General features: G+C 39.5%; 1 protein-coding gene and 2 long non-coding RNA genes across 3 annotated transcripts in view; all 3 read left to right on the top strand.

The window, feature by feature from the left end:
- LOC114435448 (basement membrane-specific heparan sulfate proteoglycan core protein-like) overlaps window positions 1-23008 on the top strand; it is a gene marked incomplete at its 5' end in the record, with an annotated part of 184095 nt that overhangs the window by 17143 nt on the left and 143944 nt on the right. The window lies entirely within an intron of this gene.
- On the top strand, window positions 481-9427 carry LOC114436681 (uncharacterized). Its single transcript, XR_003670701.1, has 3 exons — window positions 481-530; window positions 629-720; window positions 9398-9427. It is a non-coding gene; the product is annotated as an uncharacterized LOC114436681 (long non-coding RNA).
- On the top strand, window positions 10216-10778 carry LOC114436707 (uncharacterized). The gene is made up of 4 exons (XR_003670728.1): window positions 10216-10247; window positions 10349-10411; window positions 10512-10574; window positions 10680-10778. It is a non-coding gene; the product is annotated as an uncharacterized LOC114436707 (long non-coding RNA).

Genomic DNA, 23008 nt, shown 5'->3' on the forward strand with positions numbered 1-23008 from the left:
CTTTGGAACTGTGGTGGCGCTAACTGTGACTTTGGGAATAGCCAGTTTGGACTGTGGCGGGCCTTTAGCCCTGCCTTCCTGTTCTGACCCTGGAGGATCCCCAGGGTGCCAATGAAGATGTGCCATGCAGCCAAACGTTCATGTTCCGAAGCTGATCTGGCTCCAAGCTTCAGTGGTATCAGACACACCAAAGAGGTCAGGGCGTTCTTCTTCAGGGCTTTCTGTTGAATCCAGCAGGTCAAACTGGATGCACACTCTCCGTGGGAGGTGGCCATTTTCCAACAACAGGAGGCAGACCTAGCTACCTGGATTATAGCCAAAAATAATGGTAAATAAGTCAAGAACGTCCTGTGATAAAACTGAGAGGTGACATGCAGTCAGCTCTGATTGGCTGTTCCACCTCTGACCATAAAGGGAACACGGATGTGAGTTTTTAGTTCCTTGTAACAAGTATATAAGACATGCTCATCACTGCTCTGACTCTACAGACTGACTGTGAGGAGGAAGAGGAGTAGATCATTCTTCATCAGGTCTGTTACAAACTTCTCTGTTGAATGAACTGTCAGTCACTGCAGGCCGTCTGTTTCCTGCAGAGACATTAATATGAGAAATACTTTGATTTTTCTAGGAGACGTCTGAACATTGAAACATCACCATGAAACTGCTGACTGTGTCTGCACTCCTGTATGCAGTGATGGCTCTGACCACTGCTGCTAGTGAGTATGACACTGTCATCATCTCTGTCTGTGTGCAGCCTTCAGATGTTTCATCTGCTCTGTTGAACTGTCCTTAAAGATGGAACTGCCCTGAATGAGACAGAGACACTCAGTTCAGCAGGTTAGTACACAAGTTTCCATGATTTTCCCCACATGTTTACACACTCTGGTGATAATCTTCATCCCCACTGTGTTTTTTTGTCGTTGGAAGACCCTCAAGGTGTCAATACATCTGCAAGTTGTACCACTGGATGGACTGAGTTCAATGGCAAATGTTACATCTATGAGCCCAAATCCATGACCTATGCTGAGGCTCAGGTACTAAGAGGGGTTTGGACTCACTTTGATCACTGTCACTCTGCTTTGGTGCACTTAAACATGAAGGTCTGTTGATCTCCACTGCAGAAAAACTGTCAGTCCAAGGGTGCTAACCTGGCATCTGTGCACAGTGATGCTGAGTATAAGCACCTTCAGAACGTGGTATATCAGGCCACTTACACAAATGGACATACTTGGATTGGAGGCTCTGACAGTCTGCAGGTACACAACTGACCAGTTACCAGTTTGGTCTGCTGACATAGTCCTGTTATATATAATGTGTGTCTATTTTCAAGGAGGGGCTCTGGTACTGGAGCGATGGAACAACTTTTGAATATAAGAAGTGGTGCCCTGGAGAGCCTGATAATGGCGGAGGCAACCAGGACTGTGCATATATGAACTATGGAAGTATGTCATTAAAATGTCCTCTGAAAGCCTGAAACATCCATCACTTCATGAATGACTGTATATCTATATATAAAGACTACCTGACATGTTTTTGGTACCTACAGGTAATGGGTGTTTTGAAACTGAGATGCCATCAATCTGTGTCAAGAGGACCCCTGAGCTGTGAGCTGTGTGTCCGTCTCATCTATAAGCTGAAGAATCTGAGTCTCACTTCATGTCTTCTTATCTCATCTCTGGCTGTAACGCTGCTTAAAGAATGAAGTGACAAGTAAACAGGAGCTGGGCTGTCTCTTTAATTAGAGCAGGTTGAATGTGTTATGCAAAGGATGCTTTTAGCAGAACTCTGTTTCACAGAGTGAACTGTGCTTCATCTTACTCTGTCAGGGGCTCCAAGCTGTGTTTCATTTGACCCAATGGCTCCACCATGTGGACAAAGTCATGATGTGTATTACTGCTGAAAGTGCAGCACTGATCTTTTCCTTTGACCTCTTTTTTTCTTTCTAAGTAAAACACTTCTAACTTTTCAGCCTTTACAGCAAATATTCAGAAAAAGACAAAACACTAAAAACTGTCCACATGTATCATCTTCAAACAGCTGAGTGTGTCGTGGCTGTCCTTTGTCTCCTGTTGTCATATCTTGTGTGCAGACATATAAAAATACAGCAGAAAGGAACAGCTCTATGCAGAAACATATATCTCTTTATCTGCCACTAAATGAGGAACTAAGTCAGGAGTAGATGGTGGTGTCGTGGTAACAGTGGTAGAGTTGTTGCTTTTTATCACTTTACCTTTGGCAGAAATGTTTATGTTCCTGTGGGGGTCAAAGGTCACTTAATCCTTGGCAGTAAAGGCCTGCTGGGTAGCACACATGCTGCCTGATCATGTCAGTGCTGTGTTGTGTCAACAAGTGACAGGAAGAGAATCCATAATAATAATATTAATAAGAGCAGCAATATTTAGAGTGTGGGTGTGAGTGCAGACAGAAGACTGCCCCCTGTGGCTGGGAGCAGGCTGTTCGGATGAATTCAGCTGTTATTTTTCTACATTAATGTGACTGTTGTCAGATGATAAAAACACCTCAACTAGCCAGCTTACTCACTTTTGCTGTTGGTCTCTGTGTTCCATTGAAGTCCGAGTTGAAATGAAATGAAATGATGGGAAATCGCAATGTTCACAGCAGGAGCTCTACCAACCGAGCCACCACCAGGTCAGAGGGGCTGAGATGTGTTCACATATTTCATCAAGGTACTCATAGTGCACTGCTGAACACGATGCACAGCACCTTCACACCACTAGAGGGCACACCAAGACCACAAATGGAAAATGTGTCATGACCCCTCCAGTGTTTGTTGAACATGTCAGTGGACACTAGAATCATGCCAACTCGACCTTAAGGATAGATAAATTAACAGTCAATCCTACACATTAGAAGTAACAACACAGACTAGTACTCTTCACTTCCTGTACTATTGATCATTGGACCAATCACTGGAATAGTCCTCTTTATTCTCCTGATCTCTGTGTGTTTCTACAGAAAGAACAATGGTGAGACTGATTTTTTAATTACACACTGACACATGATAAAGTCATAAATTGAATAAAGTTGGACTGCTGTTCTACAAACAGTGACATACTGCTGCATTGTAGACAGATAGCAGGCTCATCTGTGCCATCTGTGCACTAAAGACCAACCACATCATGTTTTCTTGTGTGTAAATTACTAAAAAGAGGAAGAATAACACTTAGAACACAAGTGTTACAGGCCTGACAGCAGCAGCTACAAGAAACATTGATGTCTGATGTCTTCATATTTCTTAGTGTTTAGTCATGTTACCTTGGTAGACACTGCAGTTAGCTTGTTATCTATAGATTCTACTCTCAGGTTAAATGATGCCTTTTATTTATTGTATTGCAAAGTTTTATTGCTCTAAACTCAAGATGTTGACAAGAGAAACATGTTCATATGTGTGAAGAGGACAGAAAATATAACCATGTGAAACTGCTGTGGTCAGAGCTGCTGTCTAAAGTTGGAGGGGGGCAAAGGGGAAGGAAGAGTCTATACTCTATGCATTCTGATCACACCTTTTAATGACACGTCACTTCTCTCTTCAGCATTAAAATGATGAATAGATAGAACACTTTGTTCAGTTGTGCTGGATGTGAGGATGGGGCACACTTTGCTCTGTGTGCTGGACTTATTCTGTAAGTACATTTCTGACTTGTTGTTTCTGAAGAGTGTTTCTGAGCAGACTGGTGTCTTTATGAACGTCGGCTGATGATATGTCTCTGTTTTACACTGAAGTTCTGCTGGATTTGGCTCCACACATCTACATTGTGTATATATAGTGTTTTAATGTTGTGATTGATCACTTTCTTTTGGTTTGATGATGTCTGATGAGGTTTTAATCTTTATTTCAGTGTTTAGCACACTCCTCTACGGACACACTGAAGGTGACAAATTATACTTTGTCTATATTTTTTCTTTGTATATTACACTAAGTATTTATCTCCTGTTTATCAACTTCTCAGTGTTTTATATTATATTGTGTATTACATTGATGATTAATTTGATCACTAATCATACTTTGAATGTGATTAGATTACAGGGACAGATGTGTTTATAATTAAGGAGAACATTTTACTGAAGAGTTTGTTGTTTTTAAAAAGATGATGCAATTGATCAATACATACTTGCCTGCTAATCAAGCTCCTACATGCTAGTCTTCCTTAATAATTAATTGTTGTTCTCTATTGAGAAAATTTGCGTTTCATTAAATACTTTTACTAAACAGACCCTGCATAATAAACGCAGCCTGACCTCAAAGTGAGAGCACAGTTTATTTAAAGGAGCACACGTTCTCTTGATACCAAATGACAGCTGTGTTTTCTGTTCAATAGTTAAGATGCCACAAAAAGTGGAAGCAAAGTCCTAAAAGCATACGGCTCCTTTAAATAAGCTAAATCAAACACTGTGAACACAGGGTTAAAAGATATTTGGTTCTTTCACACAGCCCGTTTAAAGCTGGAGGTCTGCAGGCAGAACCTCAGGATATTGTTGTAGACACTGTGAATAATAAATGATAGATCTGTGAGACAGGACACTGAACTAGACACACTGTGACACTACATCACACTTCTAATTCTGTCTGCATGCTCTCTGAAACCACACGCTGGTGGCAACATCACAGTTTAGTTTGTTCATTCTAAACAAGACAACAGTCACAGAATGTGTACAAGAGTTTGATCCTTCAGTGTTTAAATATATATTTTGCAATATAACCTCCAACAGACATTCAACATCCACAAACATGTGGATTAATTTGAACAGGTTCCATGAAGGCCTCTGTGATCCTGGAAGAAGGATGGACTGACATATTTTCTGGTGAGAAGAACACCCTCAGATGTGACATTCAGGGAGCTGAAGGACGTCAGTGGACATATGAATGGACACATGAGAGGTCAAAAATTCCTTCAACATCCAATGAATACAGAATCAACAGAGCTTCCCCTTCTGTCACTGGAGAATACAGATGTGTAAACCTGTCTGTCTCTCTTCAGAAGTGGACAGAGGAATATTAACAATGTTGAGCTGTTGGACTAATGAAAAAAAATCACTGGAATTTATTGAATTAAATAAAATGATGTCAACATAAAATGTAATCAGAGTAAATACTGGGACACCAAACCACAGCACTTTGTTACAGAGCTCAGCTGTTAAAAAGATCAATATGATGAGAAATATGTAAGGTTATCACACTTTCTGCTGACTGACTGGATGTTTCTATTTGAACAGTTCCCAGAGTCAGTCTGCAGCACAGCTGGCCTCAGATATTCATTGATGAGACGATCACCCTCAGATGTGACATTCAGGAAGTTGAAGGACATCAGTGGACGTATGAATGGACACATGAGAGGTCCAACATTCCTTCAACATCCAATGAATACAGAATCCACAGAGCTTCCTCTGCTGACAGTGGAGAATACAGATGTTGGGGCAGGAAAGAGAATTTATACACATTGTGGAGTTTTGCCTTCACATTGACTGTATCAGGTAAGTTTGATTCATTCAGTGTTTTTTGCTTTTTCAAATAGTAAAAATAAATATAATAAATTCTGAGAATGAATCTCAGTGATATGTTACATATATTTAAACAAACTAATTGCTTGATTTCAGTGGAAACAAGTTTCTGTCTTGGTAATTTCTTGGTGGAGTTAATAATTTAACACTTAATGTTTTCACTGTGTTCTAAACTGAACTGCAGCCAAACCAACAGCTGACCTGACTGCAGACAAGTCAGCTGTTCCAGCAGGGGGCAGTGTGACTCTGACCTGCTCTGTGAAACAGTCCTCTGGATGGAAATACTTCTGGTACAGAGATCAGAAATCCTCTGAACCTCTGACCACACAGGAGACTGTTTCACTTTCAGACCAACAAATCAGAGTCTCAAAGGAAGGAGAGTACTGGTGCAGAGGAGGAAGAGGAGGAAGAGGAGGAGACCCACTTTACTACACAGAGTACAGCCAATCAGTGAAGATCTACAAACTTGGTGAGTAAGTTTAGATTATCCACTCTGTTTAGAACGTAAACATCAAGACTGCAGACATTTCTTAGACAAGCTTTGTGACCATAGGCTGTGCCAGGAAATATGTCCTCTGGGTCCTCCTGCACTTCATTAGCTGCTGCCTAAATAAATAAGGCTTTCATCTTATTGTTGGCCTAAATGTGGCTGGGTGACAGTATCTGGAACATCAGACAAGTTTGGGACTACACTCTACTTTTCATTTTCTACATAGACAACATTCACATTTCTACCTCATTAATAATTGTGTTATTGTTTCAGGCGTGCGCAGCCTGAGACAGACCACTATGAAAACCAACAGCCTGTGTACTCCTCTCTTCTGCACGGTCAGTGTGACACTGCTTCACTGCTCATCCCGGTCAGATAATTCAATTGTATCTGCCTTGTAGGTGATGAGTCTGTCTATGAGATGATAGCCCTGAAGATGCTGGAAGAGGTAAGAGCTTTTTTAAGTCATTCTATTAATTCATAACATTCACCTTTCAGATGGACCATCAGAGGAATACAGCAACATCCTGTCTCCATCAGCACAAATCAGAGCTCCTAACAAAGAGAGTGAGTAGATGTTACTGTAGTGCAGATTGGGAAGGAGGTCTCAGATTCACTGTTTGTGGTGGTGCAAAAAAACAAAAACAGGTTGTAGACAGACAGTAAGAAGTCTAAAGGTAACACTGTGGAAATCATCGCTTTAAGAGGAACCATCAGATGAGCTGTGAACACTGAGACTGATCTCTATGGTGTCCTCTAAGCTTCTTATAGCTACAGATGAGGTTAACATCAGTTGTTTCTGTGTCAAACTGTTTTATTGCATAAAATATTTGCTACCTCCGCTGCATTTTAAATTAATCTTCCATTGCTGCATTTTCACCCTGTTGTGTTTTAACCATCTTATATTGCTTCATGGTTTGCTGAGCTCAAATGTGTATGTATGAGGCATACTTTAAAATAATATTCCTGATTCAGTAGCCGTAAAGTTTTTATCCTTTTTTACTTTAATGTAAAACATCTAAGTTTATGTACACGTTTGTGGGTTTACTAAGTGTTCTGTCCTGGTATTTTGTCCTTGCAGTGAGTATCAGTTCAGAGCTAGAAAGATACCTAACAAGTCCTCCAATAAAAAAACTAGCTGTGACTTTTTTGTCGTTGGTCATGTGGATATTGCCTCACATCACTTGCAAAAGTACAGATGGACTCTCTGACGTAAATGTGGATATCATACAAGAGCACAACCAGACGAGCAGCCCGAGACGTTCAATAGGCTCAGAGCAAAGTCAGAAAGTGGACACTGTCTGCAGCATTTTACACATGCTGAATCTAAATGTCACCAGTGAAGCCACAGCACCACCCACAGGACAAACCAGTATTACAAGTAAAGGACATGAAGTCCAACATGAAGTTTTTATTGTGTCGTTCTGTTCTTTCATAGACTTTATTTTGTGGTCTTTGAACCTTTTTGTAAATAAAATGGTTCTTATTAAATATAAGTTCTTCTTTACTTCTCATTGGATCTAAGGGCTGTATTTAACAAAGATTAATCACAGTTCACACAGATATTCCAACATGACATGCAGACAAAGCAGCTTGAGGTTAAAATATTCTTTCAGTATGTAATATGGAACATTTGTCGATCTTTCCACAAAGTCCTCACAGTAGTGCTACTTACTACATCCTATTCGATCTTTAAGAATTCAGTATACTGTGAAATACTTAGAGATTGATCTGCTGCTGTAGGTTGAATCAGCTCTCTGTGAATCATTTGGTAAAAACTTAAATGTAACACATGCATATTTATGTTTTAAAGGAAACGTTACACAGTTTGGTTTAAAATGTATTTAGATTGTTTACACAGTGTTTTTGTGATCAAAACAACTACTGGTGGTAGTTCTTTGCATACATGGCCACAAGAGGGTGTCAGACTACAACAAGAACATGCTTTTGAAGACATAGTTGAGCAAAAGTTATCAAAAACGCAGATCGATGTTACACCATGTGGGTGGGGACAAGTTTTCAGGGATTTCCTGATGTGATGTTCCTTCTTCTTCCCCTCTGAGCTGGCCAGGAAATCCCTGAAAACCTGTGGCTACCCCAATTGGGCACTCATCAAAGCCACAAAAACAAGACCCACTAACAACAAGAAGAAGGACAATGACAGACGGAGAAAAAAACATCTTCATTCCATATGTGTCAGGAGTATCAGAGAAACTTCGTAGGATCTTCAATAATCATGACATCATTCAAACCGATGACAACCCTGAGACACAAACTGGTTCACCCAAAGGATAAAACTCCTAGGGAGAAACACAGCAAGGTGCAGTGAGGAATGCTCTGATCTGTACACAAACTAAACAACCACTCAACAGAAGAATGGCTCAGCACAGGAGAGCCCCCTCCTCAGGACAAGACTCAGCTGTTCACCTCCACCTCAAAGAGAAAGGACACTCCTTTGAGGACAACAATGTCTAATCTATGTTAAGCTGGAAAAACCTTCCCTTAACAGAGGTGGTGGCCTCAGACATCATCTTTCTACCACATACAATGCAGTGATTTCATCCATTCCCAGGAAGTTTGCACATGCTCACAGCAAAAACAAAGGGCTGTAACCAGTCCCCCTCCGGCAGTTTTATAGTCGTTAGCCAGTCGTTAGACACACCTGGCCCAGTCAGCCAGATCATCACAGGTAAGTATGGAAACATTTAGTGATATTGTTTGTAAGTTTTAACCAGACCCACCCACTGAGGTCTGCAACCACATATAAACCATGTTTCCCCACCAAACAGATAGAACTGATGAAGCTGCTTGGATGAGCAGCGAAACGTATTCAAGAAAACTCTACAAGTCCAGACGCCTTGCTTCAAGAAGATAAATGTGAATACCTGTGCTGTGTCTCTGTCCGAGGTGCTGACTGTGGAGCCGGCAGCAGTGATGGAGCTGTCCGAGGTGCTGACTGTGGAGCTGGCAGCAGTGCTGGAGCTGTCCGAGGTGCTGACTGTAGTGTCTGCTGCTCGTGAGGAATGCTCAGCCTGTGTCAGATCTTCTTATTTAATTTCAGAGACATTACTTGCACCTTTCTGCTGGGACATACAAATTCTTGGAGAAAGACAAAAAGACCTTTTTTGACCATTTGCTTCCCTGCAGCTCACATTAGCTTCTCTCAAAGCTTCTCTTGTAGGTTTACAAGCAAACAGAGGCAGATTCACCACTCAGACTCACAACAATAGGACTTTTAAAAAAAGTGCACAGTGCAGCAATGTATTTTGTGAAGTCTAAACCTCACAAAAACCTGTAAAGAGCAGGACTGTTATCCCAATTATCCCAATCTCCACACCAAACCAGCAAGCTAGAAAACAGTCAGTTATCGATCTTCCATTCTTTGAGTTAAGATGGAGCTACTAGCCAAGAAACAGCTGCTACCCCCACTGTGACCTCAGTTATGGAAGAAGAGTGACTTTAAACCACAAAATAAAATATATCAGGGCTGAACGACATGGTTCAGCAGCTCCTTGCTACTAGCCAGTTCCAATAAATCTATAGCACTTAGACATGTGGTCTGGCTATGGCTGTGTGCACGCATTGATATGCTCCCAAGCTACAGTCCCTGTGCCACCTACTGGCCGGAGAATTTCTCTTTTTTTTCTCTTTTGTATATGTGTGTTTTGGTGTTCTCTTCTGGCCTGCAGACCACAGCTCATGCCGGTAGTGGGGGGAGAGAGGCCGTGGGACAACAAGGGAGGCGGTGGCTGCGAGTCCCGACCGCAAAGTGTGCGAGGGCCCATCATCGCTGCTTGCAGCTTTAATTTTATTTATCCTTCTGTGAAAACAAAAGTCAAACCTCAGACTTATCAATCACCAGTTTTGTTGTTAAATGTAACACATTGTAAAACATGTCTTGTTAGCTGTTTGTGATTCATATGATGTGATAATAACAACTAACCTAATCTCGATTCTCACTCTGTAGGTAATGCAATTTCCCCATTGTGGGACTAATAAAGGTTTCTTAATCTTAATGTGTCCGTCTATGAAACAATCAAAGAGCCTGAAAACACAGAACATTGTACAGTATACAGCCAGATGTTTTGAGTCCAGACAAGTTACAGTTACAAATACTACAATGATATGTTTAAGGTCACAGTAATATGTTGACATTCTAAAGTGTAACTATATGTTTCAGGTGAATCCAGTGACGTCACATATTCTTTGCTTGAACTTAAACATGCGACTAAGAAAGGTGAGCACCACATACAGCAGCTCAAAAAGCTAACAGCACGTAGGTGCTTTTATATGCCAGTAATACCTGAAGAAAGCTCATTCATCTGGGTCTTTTAACAGGGAAGAAGCAGAAACCAGTGGAGAGCCGTGTTTACTCAAACGTGAAGATAAGATCATCTGCAGGTACACGGCGTAACAACAACTGTTAATAAAGTATATTTGTGTTTTTATTCTCCCTGCTGTGAAGTCACTGTTCAATACTGCCACATGTTTATATTCACAGGACAACCAGCCCCTGCTGCTGCAGCTGATGGAGCTGTTTATGCTGAAGTCAAACGAAGGACAGGTCTTTGTGCAGCAACAACACAACATGCATGTTTAGATTTGTCAGTGTAACAATTCACTTGTACAGATTGTTGACCCTGCATCTCTGTCTTCATTTCTTTTCCAGATCAATAAAGAGTTCAGGATCAATGAAACCAGCAGGATGGATGACAAAAATGCTCCTAATTTAATATCACATCATGAACAAAATACAGATTTTAACACATTTATTCTCCTGTTTATAATGTGAATATCCCCATTGTAAGTTGATACACTTTACAAAACGCAGCAGTTTGTGGTAGTTCATCTTCATACAGGTTTATGTGTAATTATAGTAATTTGTTGTGTTTCTATATATGATGTTACATTAATGTTTAATTGTTGATAAACTCTGAAGCTGCAAGCTTACAACAGACCAGACATTTTACAAAAGAATGTGATGAAACCTGTGTGATGAATGTGATGAGTGTGTAAAGAGACACCCTTGCAGAAGTGCCTTGAACCTGTGGCTCCCCCTGCTGGTCTGCAGGGGTGACTGCACTGTTTTCAAAAAGAGGTCAGAGAGAGTATGACTTATGATTTTAATACTTTTTATTGAATTAATTCACTTAATAGAAGTTTGACCATAACATAATTTATACTGTTGTCATGACGAGAGAGAAAAAACCTTTGGATGCTGTTTTAGTAGTTTTGTTGCTCTGTGGTCAATTGTGTGACTATAATTTTTCCAGTTTAACTTCTGAAGTGTTAACTTGATATTTTTGTTTTGACTAGTTATAAATAAGCAATTCTACAGGTGTGAACATTCAGGAAAGAAGTCACCTCAGAGCTGGACTTAAAGCAGGTTCAGAGCTGGATGTGAGGAGAGGATTAACACTTGTATACATTTACATAAAGATAACTTTATGAGTAAGAATCAATCAGACATGAAGTGGCTTCGTGTCAGAGCAGCTCTAACCACTTCTTCTGCTTGTTGACAGAATGATGAAACGTCCTAAAAAGTCAAGCCACAGTCTGACAGACCACAAGAGGAAGTGGAAGTTGTTGCTCTCCACACAGAGGTGGGTCAGTGGTCAACTGTGTCACCACGGTAATGTCACATATAGTTGTGTTGCTTCATGGAGTCTGCATCCCTGGTATGTACACCTATATGTTTGTTTATATATATAGTGAGTTGCCCTGAGTTCACCTTTTTGACTTGAGTCTAGTTTTCTTGGTGTTCAGCGTGAATGGAGCTGAGGTGGGCGGGGAAGTTCACGCTTTGATACGGCAACCGCCTGTCAGTTAAAGCGGCCATGCTCATAATAATGTATAATGTTAAGTCAGAAAGCAGAGGTCTGATGCCTTTATTAACATATATATAACATAATAGCATTTTAATGTCATAGTTCCAATCTTTATTTTAGTGTTCAGCACACTTTTCTATGGACATACTGAAGGTTACATTTATTTCCTGTTCATACATATTACCATTAGTCAGGTCATATATGATCATATATTTACTGAGGAGTTTGTTGGTGACATTTGATGTTATAAATGTATCTCAGCAGGTCAGGATGATAACTTTGGGCCTGATTATAAGTCACACAGCTGCACTGAGATATTCTCTGATAAGATGATCACCCTCAGATGTGACATTCGGGGAGCTGTGAAAGTGCCGAATCAGGTATAATCAATCTCAGGGCTGCCCCTAACCAGACAGGGGCCCAGAGCAAGATTTTCAAACTTAGAAAGGGAGGGGTATTCAGATTGACCACTAGATGTCAGTAAATCCTAACCCTGGTTCTTTGTTCAGTCACGATAACTAAAACTTATTGGTTTTCATTTAGATCATTTGGTGTAATAAACCACTCAGAATATTTTTATTGTTCTAAAGTTCAGGTGTTTACACACATTATTTAAAAAAATCTCTGCTGCATGTTGATGGAAGATATGAATGAGTCGTTATTTATCATCTTTGGCTGGAAGTAAAACATCACATTGACATCATGTCCTCAAAAATCACAGGCATAGTTAAGGATGGTCCTCTGACACCCGAGGCTCCGTAGCTCATGAAGCAATTGTTCCGAACCACTGTGCTGAGGCTTGCTTCGGTCACGTGACTAGTGACGTTTGAAGCAGTTGAGTGCTTCGAACATCATACGAGTCATGTGATTGGTTCGGGTTGTGAATTGCTTGGTGGGATCGAGTGTGTTCAGGGATATGACATCCCTATTTAATGTAGATATATCAATACATAGTAATAGATTAATTAGTTAGATAGTGAAATATGTTAGCTACATCGATACATTTATTAAATATGAGTTATATATATTAAGTAGATACACAAATTCGAACACAAACAATTATTTTTATTATTTATATCTAAGAATTCCATAGCGTTAAACACAGTTAATAGCAATTTGTCATTGTGTATATATTAGTAAAAGAAATGTTATTGATCACGTTTCTCTTGCATAGGCAAAACCCTCTATTAGTGTGTGGAGGACCCCTCGCTGATTCGCATTTCATAAGTTTTGAACCCAGACCCTCTAGAACCTAAACCAACAATGATACTACACCACCATCCAGCTTCGTTCTTCACCTGTTGTGGAAAATATTGTTGTATATATATGAATATATGAATATGCTTATGGAATGTTGGATTTGGCCTAACGCATAGTGTTGTCCAGAACTGAGTAAATGTTTTGAAGTATCAGGACATAGTGTCATTGCTGTCCTTGACTTTGTGTCTCGATCTGATGTGAGAAAGCAGGATGGAAATGTAAACCTAATAATTATTTATCCACTTCAAATGTAACTTTGTATAACAACTTTGTGCAGTGAAACTGATGTATTTTATTGTGTCTGCCTGAAACCATTCAACCATGTAGTGTAGTCGAACGAGACTGTGCACGGCGATTCAAATCCCAACCAATCCATGAACCTGTAACACACCGCAATTCATTTTATTCACCACTAGATGTCCTACTCCAGCACTGTGTCATTGAAGCCTCGAGTAATGAACCATTTCTTGAACCATGTGTCGAAGCTTCAACAAAGTCTTGAGAATCACTAATAATGACAAGCTCACTTACCTCCAGGAGCTGTTACCTGCCTTGTAACCATTGTCAGAGTCTCCCAGAGGAGCCACAGCACCCTCTGTTAACCCTCTTGCCCCTCCCACTGGGCTGGATTATTTTGACTTCATACTTCTTTTACACAGGTAAGTATTTTATACCTCCCAAACACACATAGAAACCATTCAAACAATATTTCTGTTCACAGAAATAGTAATTCCCACATTTACTCAGTTTAAACATTATTTTTAACAAACGGAAGTCAGCTAACTAGAAGCGCGTGACTCTCTGATGTTTAAAGGGCAGAGAAACGCCGGCACGCTTTGCCTGCCCACTTCCTCGTCAGGACGTCACAGCGTGACACCGCGTCGCGCCCGTGAGCGGTGCGCAGTGTAAGTATATGTGTATGGAGTTATGAGTAAAGCCACCAAGTGTGAACCCTTGATTGCTGCGGATATTACGGTGAATACTGGCGAAGTTTTAGAGAAGGAAAATATGTAGACGGAGCATGAGTGAGTAATTAACTGCTGTTCTAAAAACAGCGGCACACTGCTGCGGTGTTGACAGACAGCAGGCTTATCTGTGCCATCTGTGCACTAGACTCCTTGGTGAGACTCTGCAGTTAGCTTGTTATCTAGCTAGCAATGTATAGATGATGTATCACAGAAACATTCACCCCATCACAGCGAATCTTTTATTGGCAGCTACTGCTAACTCAGCACAATCAGTAAATCAATGAAAGTGGTGAATTTTCCCTTTAATTCAGACGTACTGTGCAATAAAGTATTCTAAACATGAACAGTATAGAGATCTGTTACAGTGTGTGTTGTATATACACACATTGTCCTCTGATGGTGTTACTCTTGTTGCTGTGAAACAAACATTTGATTCCACCTTTCAGTCATTTCCTGAGTCTGAGGTCACAGCCACAAATAAACCAGCATTCTGCCACAAAGTGAGGACATGTATAGATTCTACACTCTGGATAAATGATGCTTTTTATTTATTGTACTGCAAAGTTTTATTGTAACAACAAGATGTAAAATGCTTCAATTCAACAGTCTGATGTTTTATGCATGTGCAGTGTTTAAAGTACAATAACATTTATAGGGAGCAGACTAAACCTTTGCAGAGAAACATGTTCATATGTGTGAAGAGGACAGGAAATATAACCATGTGAAACTGCTGTGGTCAGAGCTGCTGTCTAAAGTTGGAGGGGCACAAAGGAAGGAAGAGTCTATACTCAGAAGCTGATGTAGGTGAAATGTTCTGATCACACCTTTTAAGGAAACGTCACTTCTGTCTTCAGCATTATAATTATGAATAGATAGAACACTTTGTTCAGTTGTGCTGGATGTGAGGATGGGGCACACTTTGCTCTGTGTGCTGGACTTATTCTGTAAGTACATTTCTGACTTGTTGTTTCTGAAGAGTGTTTCTGAGCAGACTGGTGTCTTTATGAACGTCGGCTGCTGATTTGTCTCTGTTTTACACTGAAGTTCTGCTGGATTTGGCTCCACACATCAACATTGTGTATATATAGTGTTTTAATGTTGTGATTGATCACTTTCTTTTGGTTTGATGATGTCTGATGAGGTTTTAATCTTTATTCCAGTGTTCAGCACACTCCTCTACGGACACACTGAAGGTGACAAATTATACTTTGTCTTTATTTTTCTCTTCATTTGTATATTACACAAAGAATTTATCTCCTGTTTATCAACTTCTCAGTGTTTATATTATGTTGTGTATTAGATTGATGATCTTAATCACTAATCATACAATGAATGTGATTAGATTACAGGGACAGATGTGTTTATCATTAAGGAGAACATATTTTACTGAAGAGTTTTTTTTTAAAAAGATGATGCAATTGATCAATACATACTTGCCTGCTAATCGAGCTCCTAGCATGCTAGTCTTCCTTGATAATTAATTTCTGTTCTCTATTAAGAAAATGTGCGTTCATTTGATTAAATACTTTTACTAAACAGATCCTGCATAATAAACGCAGCCTGACCTCAAAGTGAGAGCACAGTTTATTTAAAGGAGCACACGTTCTCTTGATACCAAGTGACAGCTGTGTTTTCTGTTCAATAGTTAAGATGCCACAAAAAGTGGAAGCAAAGTCCTAAAAGCATACGGCTCCTTTAAATAAGCTAAATCAAACTCTTAAATTTCTCTCGTCATGAGTGATTCGAACTTTGAGCCACGAAAGTGATTTTACAGCTTTAGTCTCTCTTGGTGTGAACACAGGGTTAAATGATATTTGGTTCTTTCACACAGCCTGTTTAAAGCTGGAGGTCTGTAGGCAGAACCTCAGGATATTGTTGTAGTCAGTGTGAATAATAAATGATAGATCTGTGAGACAGGACACTGAACTAGACACACTGTGACACTACATCACACTTCTAATTCTGTCTGCATGCTCTCTGAAACCACACGCTGGCGGCAACATCACAGTTTAGTTTGTTCAGCTGTGCTAACATCATTTCACAGGAGTTTTCTAATCATCAATTAGCCTTTTTAACACGATTAGCTAACACAATGTACACTTAGAACACAGGAGTGATGGCTGCTGGAAAGAGCCTCTGTATACCTTTGTATATATTCCATTAAAATCAGCCTTTTGTAACTAGAATAGTCATTTACCACATTAACAATGTCTGGACTGTGTGTCTGATTACTTTAATGTTATCTTCATTGAAAAATAAAGACTTTTCCACTACTTTACCTTATTGCTCACTACTTTACCTTATTTGTATTTCTGTCTTTTTTGAGTATACATGGAGCACCTGGAACGAAAACAATTTCCCCCCGGGGATCAATAAAGTATTTCTGATTCTGATTCTGATTCTGAAGTGACCCCAAACTTTTGAACAGTAGTGTATATTTTGTTTCATTCAACCTCCACAAACATGTGGTTGATGTCAACAACACTTTATCTATAGTTATGTTCAGTCTGTGTGTTTGACCCTAGATTCATCCTGATGATGAAAATACAGTTTAAAAGTTTCATAGCTTTATTTTTGATTTTTGTTTTGTAAAATTAGTTATTTTAATATGTACCACAGCACAACATGCATTCACATAATTATCATAGTCAAATCTAACCAACAATTTAAGTGCTACTAAATACACACTAAGTATTGTGCTGCATGTCTTCCTGTTGTCACAACAGTGTCTGAAAAGAATGAAGTTCAAAGATTTTTCTGCAGTAATTCATACTCTAACCATTTACTATTTACTGTTTGACTGTTTTTTACTGATTGTTTCATTTTTTTCTTCCTCACTGCAGATAAACCTCGGGCCTCACTGAGAGCAGACAAGACAGTCATATCAGCAGGTGGCAGCGTAACACTGACCTGCTCTGTGGACGTCTCTTCAGGGTGGAAGTACTACTGGTACAGACATAACTCTTCTGAAGCTCAGTCAATAAATGATCAATCAGACACTGTCAGTGTTTCAGAGGGAGGAATATATGAGTGCATTGGAAGAAGAGGAGACCCAGTGTTCTACACATATTACAGCAATGAAGTCACCATTAAGGCAACTGGTGAGATTAATAATTAGTTCTGAAATGAAACAACATTTTCAAATGGTTCATGTGTTTGTCAGTAATGAAGAAAAGAGACATTTTGTTACCAACAGAAACAAAAAACATTGATTACATGTCAGAAGCTCCTCCTGCTCTGATGATGCTGAAAAATCAGAACTTTACTTTCTTCATTTTTAGACAGGACTGATCCAAATTGCACCTCAGTTATATTAATGTTGCTTGTTACTGTGTTAATACTTCCTCTTCCTCAGCACCACTGAGCTCCATGTTTTAAATCAGAAGCTTTTGTTGCATTTCTTCCCCTTAAAGTTGGTTTTTGTGGAGTAAACCTGTCTGTCTCTCTTCAGAAGTGGACAGAGGAATATTAACAATGTTGAGCTGTTGGACTAATGAAAAACAATCACTGGAATTTATTGAATGAAATAAAATGATGTCAACATAAAATGTAATCAGAGTAAATACTGGGACACCAACCCACAGCACTTTGTTACAGAGTTCAGCTGTTAAAAAGATCAATATGATAAGAAATATTTAAGGTTATCACACTTTCTGCTGACTGACTGGATGTTTCTATGTGAACAGTTCCCAGAGTCACTCTGCAGCACAGCTGGCCTCAGATATTCATTGATGAGACGATCACCCTCAGATGTGACATTCAGGGAGTTGAAGGACGTCAGTGGACGTATGAATGGACACATGAGAGGTCCAACATTCCTTCAACATCCAATGAATACAGAATCAACAGAGTTTCCTCTGCTGACAGTGGAGAATACAGATGTCGGGGCAGGAAAGAGAATTTATACACAACAAAGTGGAGTGAAGCCTTCACATTGACTGTATCAGGTAAGCTGGACATCTGTTATCCAGAATACAGTCTCATGTTCTGTTATGTTTTCATGTAAATGTAACTAAAACCAACAAAACTATTTTAATCCAGTAAAACATCTCACAGTGTCAAAGAATATCAGAGTAACTTAATGTTCTGCACAGTTCCAGTTCCTTCTCTTCACTTAAGTGATTGAAGTTTCATGACAATATCAGTGTTTACAAACCTTCCTTTTTGGTTCCTGTTTGTAATGAATCTTTGCTGGAACTGATTTTATTCATGACTCATTAAAGGATCATGATGTAACAGATTTTCTTTACTCATTCATACTCTAATTTTTGACTTGTTTTTTTTTTCTCTACAAACCTCACAGCATATAAACCTCGGGCCTCACTGAGAGCAGACAAGACAGTCATACCAGCAGGGGGCAGCGTAACACTGACCTGCTCTGTGGACGTGTCTTCAGGGTGGAAGTACTACTGGTACAGACGTACCTCAGAGTCTTCTGAAGCTCAGATAATAACAAGTGAAACATCAAGTAAGACTGTCAGTGTTTCAGAAGGAGGAATCTATCAGTGCAGAGGAGGAAGAGGAGGAGACCACGTTTACTACACAGAGTACAGTGCTGCTGTCACAGTGGAGAAAAGAGGTGAATGAAGGGTCTTTGTTCTGAAATAAAATCACTTCCATTCATCATTAACATCACTGTAACTCCTGATAATGATGTGTTTTTATCTGTTGGTTAAATTCTTGTTTTTATCCACATTGTGTGTTTGTTGGAAACAGTTTCCCATAAAGCTGTGATCATACAGCAGCCCAGCTGGACTCAGATATTCAGAGGAGAGAAGATAACTCTGAGATGTCAGATCCAGAATGGAGGAGACACTGAGTGGGAGTTTGAATGGAGAACAGGCAGATCACAACAAATTCAAAGACGCGGTGAACTCTGGGTTATCACTGCATCTGATTCCAGTCATGGACAGTACTGGTGCAGAGGTAAACAGAGAGTGGACAAGTTCTCCTCAACAGAGTGGAGTAATGCTTTCACCTTAGCTGTATCTGCCAGTAAGTAATATCATATTTCATCTAAGAGATCATAAAAGTTTCCTTAAAGTACTCTCAGGTTTAAATATTGAAAAATGAAACATTTTGTCATCTTTTAGATTCTTTCAAAAGGCTGTTTGAGGGGTTCAGACTTCTTTTTTAGTCATTGTGATCGAATGCTTTATGTCAATGAATGTCCTGACAACGAATGTTGCGGCCAGTGAATGGCCCTTTGTTTGGAGGAGGTTTTTGTGACTCGCAAATAAAAAAAGGCACTCGCGGAGATCCACAGCTCGTTTACTCTTTCTCTTTTATTAACAAAAAATTATTTTCTCCGTATTCATTGGTATGTTACACAAAGTATTTATCTCCTGTTTATCAACTTCTCAGTGTTTTATATTATGTTGTATGTTAGATCATTAGTGCTGAAAAGGATGTGACTACATTACAGGGACCAATGTGTTGTAAACATATTTTATCTCATGTTTATTGACTTTAGTGTTCATCTCAATAGATCATAACTTGAAGCACGCTAATGAGACTAATAAATCAACCGTTAATGCTCATTGAGACAATACTGATCCAGTCCCAGGTACAGACATTTACAACGGTTTACATTGCAAATTTCTCTCTTTGTGTATTTTTGCATGAGCTGACAAGCAGTGTGTCTTTTTAGTTTTTGTTCTTGCCTTAAAGTCTTTAAAGCTGCAGGTCTGCAGGCAGAACCTCTGGATATTGTTGTAGTCACTGTGAATAATAAATGATAGATCTGTGATACAGGACACTGAACTAGACACACTGTGACACTACATCACACTTCTAATTCTGTCTGCATGCTCTCTGAAACCACACGCTGGTGTCAACATCACAGTTTAGTTTGTTCATTCTAAACAAGACAACAGTCACAGAATGTGTACAAGAGTTTGATCCTTCAGTGTGTAAATATATATTTTGTAATATAACCTCCAACAGAGATTCAACATCCACAAACATGTGGTTGATGTCAAGGACACTTTATCTATAGTTATATTCAGTCTGTGTGTTTGACCCTAGATTCATCCTGATGATGTAAATACAGTTTAAAAGTTTCATAGCTTTATGTGTTATTTTTGTTTTGTAACATTAGTTATTTGAAGATGTACCACAGCACAACATGCATTCACATAATTATCATTGTTGGCAGCAGTGGCGTAATGGTATAGCAAGGTTGCCGTAACCGGATGGTTGGTGGTTCGATCCCAACTCCTCCCTAATCACTGTTGTGTGTCCTTGGGCAAAACATTGCTATATTAGAGTTTAGTACTAAAACAAATAACATGTTGGTGTTTAATCTCTTTTGTATTCTGAGTGTTTTTGATTTGAACAGGTTCCATGAAGGCCTCTGTGATCCTGGAACACAGCTGGACTGAGATATTCTCTGGTGAGAAGATCAACCTCAGATGTGACATTCAGGGAGCTGAAGGAACTCAGTGGACGTATGAATGGAGACGAAACAAGTTATACCTTCTTTCAATGTACAGTGAATCCATCACAATTAGTGAATCAAACAGTGTAGAATACAGCTGTCGGGGCAGAAGCTACACATTAACAACAGAGTGGAGTGAAGCCCTCGGATGGACTGTATCAGGTAAGCTGATCATCTTTATTCCATATAAAAGTGCTGAATTAGATCAAATCTAACCAACAATTTAAGTGCTACTAAATACACACTAAGTATTGTGCTGCATGTCTTCCTGTTGTCACAACAGTGTCTTAAAAGAATGAAGTTCAAAGGTTTTTCTGCAGTAATTCATACTCTAACCATTTACTATTTACTGTTTGACTGTTTTTTACTGATTGTTTCATTTTTTTCTTCCTCACTGCAGATAAACCTCGGGCCTCACTGAGAGCAGACAAGACAGTCATATCAGCAGGTGGCAGCGTAACACTGACCTGCTCTGTGGACGTCTCTTCAGGGTGGAAGTACTACTGGTACAGACATAACTCTTCTGAAGCTCAGCCAATAAATGATCAATCAGACACTGTCAGTGTTTCAGAGGGAGGAATATATGAGTGCATTGGAAGAAGAGGAGACCCAGTGTTCTTCACATATTACAGCAATGAAGTCACCATTAAGGCAACTGGTGAGATTAATAATTAGTTCTGAAATGAAACAACATTTTCAAATGTTTCATGTGTTTGTCAGTAATGAAGAAAAGAGACATTTTGTTACCAACAGAAACAAAAAACATTGATTACATGTCAGAAGCTCCTCCTGCTCTGATGATGCTGAAAAATCAGAACTTTACTTTCTTCATTTTTAGACAGGACTGCTCCAAATAGCACCTCAGTTATATTAATGTTGCTTGTTACTGTGTTAATACTTCCTCTTCCTCAGCACCACTGAGCTCCATGTTTTAAATCAGAAGCTTTTGTTGCATTTCTTCCCCTTAAAGTTGGTTTTTGTGGAGTAAACCTGTCTGTCTCTCTTCAGAAGTGGACAGAGGAATATTAACAATGTTGAGCTGTTGGACTAATGAAAAACAATCACTGGAATTTATTGAATGAAATAAAATGATGTCAACATAAAATGTAATCAGAGTAAATAGTGGGACACCAAACCACAGCACTTTGTTACAGAGTTCAGCTGTTAAAAAGATCAATATGATAAGAAATATTTAAGGTTATCACACTTTCTGCTGACTGACTGGATGTTTCTATGTGAACAGTTCCCAGAGTCACTCTGCAGCCCAGCTGGCCTCAGATATTCATTGGTGAGACGATCACCCTCAGATGTGACATTCAGGGAGTTGAAGGACGTCAGTGGACGTATGAATGGACACATGGGAGGTCCAACATTCCTTCAACATCCAATGAATACAGAATCAACAGAGCTTCCTCTGCTGACAGTGGAGAATACAGATGTCGGGGCAGGAAAGAGAATTTATACACATTGTGGAGTTATGCCTTCACATTGACTGTATCAGGTAAGATGGACATCTTTTATCCAGAATACAGTGTCATGTTCTGTTATGTTTTCATGTAAATGTAACTAAAACCAACAAAATGATTTTAATCCAGTAAAACATCTCACAGTGTCAAAGAATATCAGAGTAACTTAATGTTCTGCACAGTTCCAGTTCCTTCTCTTCACTTAAGTGATAGAAGTTTCATGACAATATCAGTGTTTACAAACCTTCCTTTTTGGTTCCTGTTTGTAATTAATCTTTGCTGGAACTGATTTTATTCATGACTCATTAAAGGGTCATGATGTAACAGATTTTCTTTACTCATTCATACTCTAATTTTTGACTTGTTTTATTTTTCTCTACAAACCTCACAGCATATAAACCTTGGGCCTCACTGAGAGCAGACAAGACAGTCATACCAGCAGGGGGCAGCGTAACACTGACCTGCTCTGTGGACGTGTCTTCAGGGTGGAAGTACTACTGGTACAGACGTACCTCAGAGTCTTCTAAAGTTCAAACCATATATTATCAATCAGACACTGTCAGTGTTTCAGAAGGAGGAATCTATCAGTGCAGAGGAGGAAGAGGAGGAAGAGGAGGAGACCACGTTTACTACACAGAGTACAGTGGTGCTGTCACAGTGGAGAAAAGAGGTGAATGAAGGTTTTTTGTTCTGAAATAAAATCACTTCCATCCATAATGAACATCACTGTAACTCCTGATAATGATGTGTTTTTATCTGTTGGTTAAATTCTTGTTTTTATCCACATTGTGTGTTTGTTGGAAACAGTTTCCCATAAAGCTGTGATCACACAGCAGCCCAGCTGGACTCAGATATTCAGAGGAGAGAAGATAACTCTGAGATGTCAGATCCAGAATGGAGGAGACACTGAGTGGGAGTTTGAATGGAGAACAGGCAGATCACAACAAATTCAAAGACACAGTGAACTCTGGGTTATCACTGCATCTGATTCCAGTCATGGACAGTACTGGTGCAGAGGTAAACAGAGAGTGGACAAG

This window comes from Parambassis ranga, chromosome 5 (assembly GCF_900634625.1).
Source record: "Parambassis ranga chromosome 5, fParRan2.1, whole genome shotgun sequence".
In the NCBI taxonomy this organism is placed as follows: domain Eukaryota; kingdom Metazoa; phylum Chordata; class Actinopteri; family Ambassidae; genus Parambassis; species Parambassis ranga.